The sequence below is a fragment of the Lycium ferocissimum genome, chromosome 11, assembly GCF_029784015.1.
Source record: "Lycium ferocissimum isolate CSIRO_LF1 chromosome 11, AGI_CSIRO_Lferr_CH_V1, whole genome shotgun sequence".
NCBI classification, from domain to species: Eukaryota; Viridiplantae; Streptophyta; class Magnoliopsida; order Solanales; family Solanaceae; genus Lycium; species Lycium ferocissimum.
The window spans coordinates 1,571,320-1,581,476 of record NC_081352.1 but is presented as its reverse complement, the minus strand read 5'-3'; the positions used below and the strand labels follow the sequence as shown (position 1 = coordinate 1,581,476).

The following is a 10,157-nucleotide window of genomic DNA, read 5'->3' as shown; positions in this document are numbered from 1 at the left end:
GACCGCCTCCCCCAAATCATCATATCATATATATATATATATATATATATATATATAACGTGCCCCGGCCCTTTAGTGAGGGACGCGGTGAATAATGCGGTGGAGGGCTGCACGAATACATTCCCTGGCCGGACGCGATGAAGGACATATTGAGGCCGGCACGAGCGAGTAGTGAGAAACCAAATGCACATAAATCATCATCACAGACTCAATGAATAAGTAAGTAGCCGACGCTCGAGAATCAAAACGGAAATCATGTTAAGTTCTTTAAAAAACAAGTCATTAGGACTATACGAAGGTAAATCTCGGGGACCACGGATATGTATCAAACCAATACGGGCCCGCCCATGCAAGTTAAAGTCGTTATACGTTACAAAACTTTCTACGAACGTTTCAAGGCAATCCGGTTCTATCTATGAAAGTTACGGACATTTTTAGACATAAGATCCTTTAGGAACAAAACCGTTTATACAACATTCTAAATCCAATCATACCAAAAACATAAAGACCATAGCTTGACCATATTAAGGATGCTAACATCAATAAGCAAATATGAATCATAAACGTGCTCGGAACTTAAGAATGGAGTTACCTCGAGGCTCGTGTCATAGCCTAATTACAACTAGGACATGCCAAAAGAAAGAAAGGTGAGCTTCGCATACCTCGTCCGCTTCCTATGCTAATCCGAACTCATGTCTCGGCTTCTCAAAATCTACAACAACGTCATTAGACATCGAACATTAGTCATAAACACTCGAAGGATTCAATTCCAAGCCATTATTTTATCTACGAAAATTTAGGCAAAGATTTCCCCTATAAATTCAACATCCCCGAGAATTCAACTTCGCCAAATCTTCAACAACAATACCAACAAACCGTATTAACAACATCAATGATCAATTCAAAACGCATTATAACGCTAGTAATTCTTTTCCACATAATTCAACAACATTCCATTTACCTTCAATTCGATGACATACATTCAAGCTAATGCCAATGATCTCACATTTAAATACTAATTCAAAACCATCCAAACAAAATTCAAGAATGCTTCAAACAATCCGCACGTTATTCAAAACAATCCATCCAAGCTACCATGGAACCCGAAACCTCCAATTTCCATAAGAACAACATCAACACATTTCTTTCTTCCAAATTCATCAACTACACCAATAATCCACACTTTAGCAACATTATCTTCATCAATACAAGAAACTATATTTAATTCACATTAGCTTCCAAAAACGACCCACACACGATTTTATCTTCAACTTAATTCATTAAACCTTTATTTACATCATAGAATCTACAACACAACAACCAAAAATACTAAATAAAATTTAGTTCATTCCTTGTCACAAAACATCCCATACTCACGGCTCAACATCAACATACAAAGTTTCATGAATTTCATCCATTTCTACACACTATTCCCTCCGTTCTAATCCGTTAAAACTCGAATAAACTTGTTAACAATGAAAAGGAACCTTAATCTTACCTTAAGTATGCAGCCACCACGTCCACCCTCTTCTTCTTGGTTGATTTTTAGCTCAAATTGAAGGCAACGCGACGTACGACACTTTTCTCTTCATGGGCTTTGGAATTCGGGGCGCGGATTTTGGTCAAAATTAGTTTTTCTCTCTAGGCTCTCCTCTCTCTCTTTTTCTCCAGAATTTTCTGGGTGTTTTGGTATGAAAAATGAGGAGAAAAGGCTGATATTTCATTTAAAAAGGTGTGGGTAATGGGCACGACCCGGTTGGGCTCGGGTTGGGCACAGCCCACTGACCTTTCTGCCTTAAAACGTCCATATCTCCTTATCCCGATGTCGTCTTTGAAGCCACGACCTATGGTTGAAAAGCTATTTCAATTATCTACAACTTTCATTATGAGAGTTTTCCCAAATTCCAAACTCATAATACCGTTTTGGCCCCTCGAAGTCAGATCACCCGAAGACGTTTTTTTAAATCGCCCTTTTGGAGGGCTTACACTCATTTTTAGCTTATGGGTCCTTTTTAGGACTTGATCAACTTCACATGTACCACCCCTATATCTCTTCATATGTCCTTTATAAAATCCCGACATGTGGGTCCCACCTTAACACACGGCCACTTTGGCCTTTTCATGAAATTTTTATTTCAACTTCTAGCCCCTAATTTCCCTTAATATTACATACCAATAAAATTCATAAGCAACTTGTGCATTAAAATAAAATCGGAGGTCAAAAGTCTCAACCTCGTATCCCGAACTAGTCTTGTCCTTAACTTATCATGGTTAGCTCGGATTATCCCAACGTACAAAATACGGGATATAACATGTTTTGTGTGGAAATAGTGGACTGATTTGAATTAATATTTTGTTGTTGTTATCATGGATTATGTGATGAGAATGAAGGAATTAAATGGTTAAAGTTGAAGTTGTAATTGTTTTTGTGGGGGCATTGTAGAAGTTAATATGATGTTAATGTAATTTTCTTGCATATAAGAGGGTGATGTTGTTAACGTATGGTTCTTTGGTATAGTTCATGAACTTGGATGGAAAGAGTGTATTGAGTAATGTATAATGAACGTAGATGGTTCGTTTGGCATGTTTGTAGGTGTTCGTGAGATTATCGGGCATCTCTTTACGTTGTTAGTTAGGAATTTTTTTGATATGTTGTTGTTGTTCTTATTGAGCTTGAAAGATTAATGGTAATTAAGATTATACTTTGTGTTGTATGTTGGTTGGGCTGTTCTAGGGTTGTTTGGATGAAAATATTATGACTATGGATCTTTAAGAATAACTTGAATATGTCGTAGTCGTATGTGGATCATTATTGAATGTTGTAAATGTGGGTTTTGGAATGTTGTGCGGTTTGTTTGAAGTGTTCTCAAATCTTGTCTTGAATAGCCCCGATAGAGTACTTGAACGTGTGAGTATTGAAGTTGGCTTAGTTGTTATGAAGTTGAATTGAATATAAGGGAAACATCGTCTAATTTTCTAGAAAGGAGTTACTAACGTTAGAATACATTTTGAATCTCCCCGTAGCTTAACCATAGTTCTTGACGTCTTAATATAGGTTGAGACACTATTGGGCAGCGTATACGTGTTGTATTGCGAATAAGCGCTAAAGGTATGTAAAGCTATCCCTTCCTTCTTTTGGCATGTCTTAGATGTAAGTGATGTACGATATGAGCTTTGGGGTAATTCTATTCACAAGTTCTGAGATAACGTTCTGTTTTTGTAAGTTTCATATTATGAGTAGTTGTGGATTGATTATAGCTAACAGGTGTGTATACGAGTGTCCAGCTCGGGCACTAGTCACGGCCTACGGGGTTGGGTCGTGACAGACAGTTGGAGCCAAGATGTAAGTGTCACGACCCAACCGGAGGGCCGCGACGGGCACCCAGTGCTAACCCACCCGGGCACCTCTTAACATACTATAACATTTCGTCTAGGTGAGCCACATAGCTAAATCATATTTTTCATTCATCAATCATACTAATCCCATTGAGCCACAATACATCTATATCATCATTAGCAATCGTACCCCGTATCAATGTACATAAGCCGAAACGGGGCTAATAAAGTAATATCCAAAATATGGCCGACAAGGCCAAACACATCTAACTATATACACATGTCTACGAGCCTCTAGAAAAGTATTTGATATCATATAGGCGGGACGGGGACCCCATAGTGCCCATAATTATGTACACAAAAGAATAAGTACCAAAAATTTCAGGAATGAAATGGAGCTCCGCTATGTAGTCCCGAATAGTGAGGCTATGGATCAAACTGTCTCCCCGGCCACTGCGGGCGTGACGCAGCGTCCACAAATAAAGGACGTCAGTACGAAGAATGTACTGAGTATGTAAAGCATGATCAACATCAATATGAAAGCATAATAGACAACATATGAATTAGCATAGGATGGGAGATAATAGTATCATCGTCATAACACTTACTTGCTTTTCATAGGGACATTCCATTTCTATTGGGTATCCGTGTACATACGTCCATATCCATATCCGTGCTCATTTACATTCCATAACCATATTCGTATTCGTAGTCATATTTCTATTCGTATTCGTATTCATTCACATATTCATATTCATGGCATCTCTGTGTTCATAGCATAGTCGTATTCATATCATATACATAACATTTACATAGCGTACCCGACCATGAAGGTTCGGTGTTTCACATACCTGGCCCTACTAAGGCTCAGGGTTATACATACCTGGCCCTACCAAGGCTCAGGGTCGTCTGTACCCAACTGCAGTGGTGCGCGCGCATTATATATACATACTTACTATATTCTACCAGGCCATATGAGCTCGGAGTTTCATAATAGCCATACATAGGCACATATACATATAAGCTCATAAGCATCTTTAGCATCATTATTATCGTCGTTCATTACATCTATCCTGAGGATTACTCATCATATAAGGAACTTAGTACAATCGTAACATATCGAGGGTCATAAGCTTAGTAGCTTTTAGAGATAGAATCATTGGAGGATATCATAGGCTCATAGAAGAATAGATATTTGGCCAAAGAACCATGCCTTATGAAAGAAGGGTTAGCCTCACATACCTCTTCGTTCGACTATTCTATCACTTGCACGCTTTTCTTCAATGCTCACGTTTCTACCTTCATTAGAGTACATACTAACATTAGAGAATCAATAGCTTAGCATACATGACTAAAGCTAGAGAAAATTGGGCAGCATCTCCTTTATTTATACGACTTCCTCCATATCATATATCAACTCCCAAACATCAATAATAACATTCACAACATCATAACAATAACCTTTATTCACCTACATTATCCTTACTTCTCAATTCACTTCCAATCATCCATATTCGTGGTCATATCACACGATTACGTTCACTCATATACAACGTCTATTCCATGTTCTCAATATCATTTATAACATGATTATAATCATAACATATCAAGAATCATGACTCAATCCAGCTATTACTCAAAAGTGACACTATTCCCACAATCATGACCCATTTTCTATTTCATTCTACAATCCAAGTGTTTCAACTTTCAAATACCTTAAACAATATGGAAATACCATAAAACTTACCTTAGATGGTGTAGGAATGAACCTTGGGTGCAAACACCCCACTTGAACAAAACCCTAGTTTCACCTTCACTTGGATTTCTTATCTTAGATGAACTTTAATGGGTTTCTTACACTTGATTCACTTGGTTTGATGAAGTTGAACACTAATATCTCTTGAAATCTTATGGAAGAAATGTAGAGAGATGTTCTAGAGAGAAGGGATGTGAAGAGGAAATGAAATAAAATGAAACTTGAATCCCTTATTAATAACACAATTTAGTCCCGACCGTATTCTACTGACCAACATACGGTCCGTATAATTTATACTGACCGTATGTCTGGCCGTAGATTTTGTCATGCCCTATTTTTAACGGATTAAAATTAGTTCACAACTTATGACTATGTTTCCTCTAGTTTTGTAAATTTTTCAGAGTCGCCACCTAATTTTAGGAAAATATTAGGAAACCATTCGTAAAAATGTAAACTCCAGTTTTAGTCTTTGAAACCTGTGAGATTCTAGGTAAGGGTTTTATTTACCCCGAGGGGAAGGTGTTAAGCATCCCTCAGAGCCTATCCGAAGACAGTCTTTAAACTTAGCTTAATTAACACTAGAGGGAGATTATTATTTCCTATTTATTATCACCTATTTAAGAATTGCGGGAAAGGAACTACTCTCTCGAAATTATTTGTATATATATAAAAAAGGGGTTTTAAAGTAATTATGACTATGCGAGCGAATGTATATTTATAAAGGAAGTAGTTAATGCTAATGTGTGCGTGAGAAAAATATGTATGATAATTATTTTTATATAAGAGCAATATGTATAATATATATATATATATATATATATATATATATATATATATATATATATATATATATATATATATATATATATATATATTTATTATTATTTTTAAAGAAAATAACGTATACACGCTATATTTATATCATGGGCAACTAAAAATAGTTATTGAAGACATGATAGTACTATATAGATGCCTACAACATAAAGATAATCAAGGGAATTAACGGAGATAAAGTAATATATGTGTTAAAAAATATAGTATGTAGGCACACTCATTGTGAAAGGAAGTAATTAATACGAGTTGTAAAATTCTATGCACTAGGGATGTATATTATTTACAAAAAGCACATGTGTATTGTTTTTTTTTTTTTTTTGAAGACTTGGGTGTAAATACGGTTATTGTAGTTAAGGACGGAATATATAACGTAGGGTATAAAAGTATCAATTATTTATAAGAAAATAATATATACATGGAACCTGTCTATCATATGTAAAATAGTATAAATAGGTATACTTTTATAAATATCCATGAAAAATATAATAATATGTATAAGTATTCGTGATAGATATAGGTACACACATAGTGTAACGATGATTGGATGGTTTAATAAAAGAGTAAGATTGTATACGTATGTATATGAAAAATAGAGTATGTACCTTGTAGCTCTCGTAAAATAGCTTTGAGCCACTACACTCGGGCCCTAATATAATTTCCTCATTTAAACTTAATGAACCTAACCTGTTCAATGTGTTAGCATGAAATAGAAAATGGTTACCCATAAAATACGCATCTTGTCCCTTTTAAACCCCTATTCAAACCACTCGTTTTGTTAAAATGAATTTAAAAAGGGAACGTTAATTAACTTTAAAGAAGAGAAAAAGAAAAGAAAAAAAATACAAAAAAATGAAAAATTCAGCCTTATCTATTAAAAAAAAAGTGTTTATAACTTGTGAAATACGCAAAGTTAAAGGGACGTTTATCATTTCTTCATCCTAAGCTATCCTTAAACCGAGATCTATATTTAAAGAAAAGCGGCCAATGACGAAGCTCGGCCATTCACGATTCACAAACAAACAAGAAATAAAATCCTACAAGTACAAACCCATAAAATGTTAGTCAGAGGGTGCGAATAACGTATAATAATACAAAAGATATAAAAATTTTAAGAGAGGAAGAGGGACGGGGACGCTTGACAAGAGCGAAGGCTGTTAGACACGAGCACGTGAATGCGGCCATCTTTGTTTCCCTAATGTGGGCAGAATCCAGAGTTGCCATAACTCCAAATGCTCCCAAAGTTGCTCATGAAAAAAAAAAGAGAAAGAAAGAAAAGGATTAGAACAAGATCCAACCACAATTGTTATAAAATAGATAACATACGAGAAACTACACACTATCAATTAAGCAACATAGATCCTTATGGCAATGGGCAAAAGACAACAAGAAACTTCTGTGGATAAATAAGAGACGGACCTAATAAGCTTGATTTTTCTGGCACGTGAATTAAGCTCAAATTTCAAAAATCATTTTAGGGACCCCAACTTACTACCTACTAAACAACAAGCAAACAAAGAGGACTAAACGAAATATCAAATATGACAGTGTCACATTGTTGCAACAAATGCTTTATCTAAACGCTCAAAGTATGCTGAATTTAGCCTTTTAGGCATGTCGATACACAAAAACCAGATTCAACTTTTGAAATCACAAGGCATGCTTCCAATAAATAGAAACAAATTAAAGTGTTTAAACCTGTATCAAGTCTAAATGAAACTTCATCTTGAAGAGAATGGCAAGTTTCTTATTTTAAAAAAAATAAGAAATAAAAACCAATGCAATATGTAAACTAATGCAAGTTTTCAAAAAAATAGGGATAGCATATTTCCAATCAGATTCAATACTACTGTTTTAAAATCCTTCTTTAATCCCAAAAGAGAAGATCTAAAATGGTTTGAAATTCCTAAACTCTCCTTTGGAAACAACACTTAAGATTCCAAGAGAACAAGTTGGCATTCTTATCTCTCTACAATTCTACCAAAATACAGTCATTACCCAATAATGGCATCAAACACTTCTTAGAGTAGTGCTTTAATAATAAAAGAAAGGTCAATATTATCTTAAACTAATCAGCCAGCAGTTTTCAGCAAACACCAGATCTGAACGTATGAACTTTTACTGCAAAGTATGCTAATTAGCTTGGTGGTTCATTTATAGTTTTAAAATACATACATCCAAGTGTATTTCTAACATATTCCTCTTAGTTACATTCCAAGAAAAAACATGAGTTTCCTCACAAAAAATTGCACTCTTTACCAGAGATTAGCCAAGTTGGAAACATGCCAAAGACCCAAACGACACCTTTGCACTTGCGAACCTCATAAGCAAAAATAAATGATCCAACAGGCTTTTATTAAGGAACCAGAAAACCAACATTCCACAACCAGTATTGACAATTCTTTGAACATGGATTAATTAGAACTATGGTTATCATAGTGAGCATCAGGCTATCCTTGAAGCCTTCTACACTGTTAGGAGAATTCCCCCCAAAAAAATGAAAGGAATCAAAGGTTGACATGATTTTCTTAAGATCAAATTCTGAAAATGCGATTACTTAAAGATCTTTAAGGCTTAGCCTTATAACAAAAATGATCAACATACTTGGAGATCAAACAACAAGTCAGTTAGTATTTTTATTAAAACCATCACTTAGATTGCTACTCATGTCCAAATACGAATAGTTAAGACAAAGAACTGATGTAGTGGAGGAAAACAGTGAGTATAAACAGTTTGACCATAATGCCAGCATTCATTAAGAAAAAAAAAGAAACTCCAGTTAACACATAATCCAGCCACGACTTACTTTGGGAAAAAAGGAAAGCACATAATCTATTCTTATTTGGTTTTGAATCATTACTTGACTGTACTTCAATTTTGAAAGTAACTAGGTCCAAACCCCTTTAAAAAATGTAAATTAATACTCTGGAACATCATACAATAAGCTCCTTTGAGAAAATTATTTTACCACTTTTTTTTTTTACAACCAAACTCAAATTGATCCATAAGTGCAATGACTAGGATGTACTGTTAAGACAACAAGCAGGCTTAAATCACATCCTATCAGTCTCCTGTTTTTGATAACGAAGGCCAAACTTAAGTTGACAAAACTCACTAGAATATTAGAAAGGTAGATTAATCAAATAATAAGATTCAGCTAGATATCTAAACAGTATATGCTTGAGCTTGCACCCACAACAGAAAACTTAGTTCTAATAGCAAGGAAGAGAAAACATGATATTTTATGCCAAGTGCTTACTGGAGCATATTCATTTGAGAAATCCAGACAAAGAAAGGATTGCTTCAAACTTTCACTATCTTAAAGGAATCAACACTTACATAGACCAAACAGTTTCCTACCCAAAAAGAGCAAGATAAGGAGTTTCACATGATCCTAGACTTACAATACAACTTAAACAACAGGGGAAGGATGCATGAAATTCAGACAGCAACAAACATGGAGGGGAGGAGGAATGAACAAGCAGTAATCATGTGTTGCAGGCTGTAAGGAAGGCTCAACATATTCCTATTAAGGAGTTTATTTAAGGAGTTTATGACATGTCATGACCTGCTCACCCTAGCTTAACTTACAGTTCTATATGTGATATACAACCCTTAACAACTCATGATGATGAGACATGAAATATGCTCCAGTAGACAAACATAACAGGCTAGGAGGAAGCTCAATTCTCAATAAACTAGATTACCTGCCCAGTTGGGAATGCTCTGAGGAGAAGTTGAGTTAAAACTCAAACTCCCTCAACTCAAACTGACTTTAAAACAGTCTCAACTATTGAAATTTGAGCAGGGTGGTAATAAAGAGGCAGAAAAAATAATTAAAGTTTGCTATAACCTCCACACAATTTTGCAAGAGGATTCACTTTGAGGGTTCAGGAAAAACTAATATGATTTCATCCTTTATTATGGCAAAGCAGTTTCTATATTAGGAAAACAAAGTGGGTCAATGCAGATTTCCATGAAATACTGGAGTTCTGGGCACAATATATCAAACACACATATGGCATGAGTGATTCATAAAAAAAAAAAAAAAAAGAACACATGAATATTGTGTGACTATCCTTCTAAATAAGTTGGGCTCAAATGGCAGCTTTAGTGAAAGATCTCATTAGTAACTATTATCAAGAGCTTGTCCTAGTTAAATATTCCAAAACATCTTGTTGAAGTGATGAGATTATGGTCTAAGCCTGGCCCTACTATTATCCCAGATTAGGCT

The 10,157-nt window shown here is 35.2% G+C and overlaps 1 long non-coding RNA gene across 1 annotated transcript; it reads right to left on the bottom strand.

Annotated features, from left to right (window-relative positions):
* Positions 1–7,680: 7,680 nt before the first annotated feature.
* LOC132037369 (uncharacterized) lies at positions 7,681–9,430 on the bottom strand. The gene is made up of 2 exons (XR_009409859.1): positions 8,848–9,430; positions 7,681–8,394 (listed from the first exon to the last, which is right to left on the bottom strand). It is a non-coding gene; the product is annotated as an uncharacterized LOC132037369 (long non-coding RNA).
* Positions 9,431–10,157: the final 727 nt, after the last annotated feature.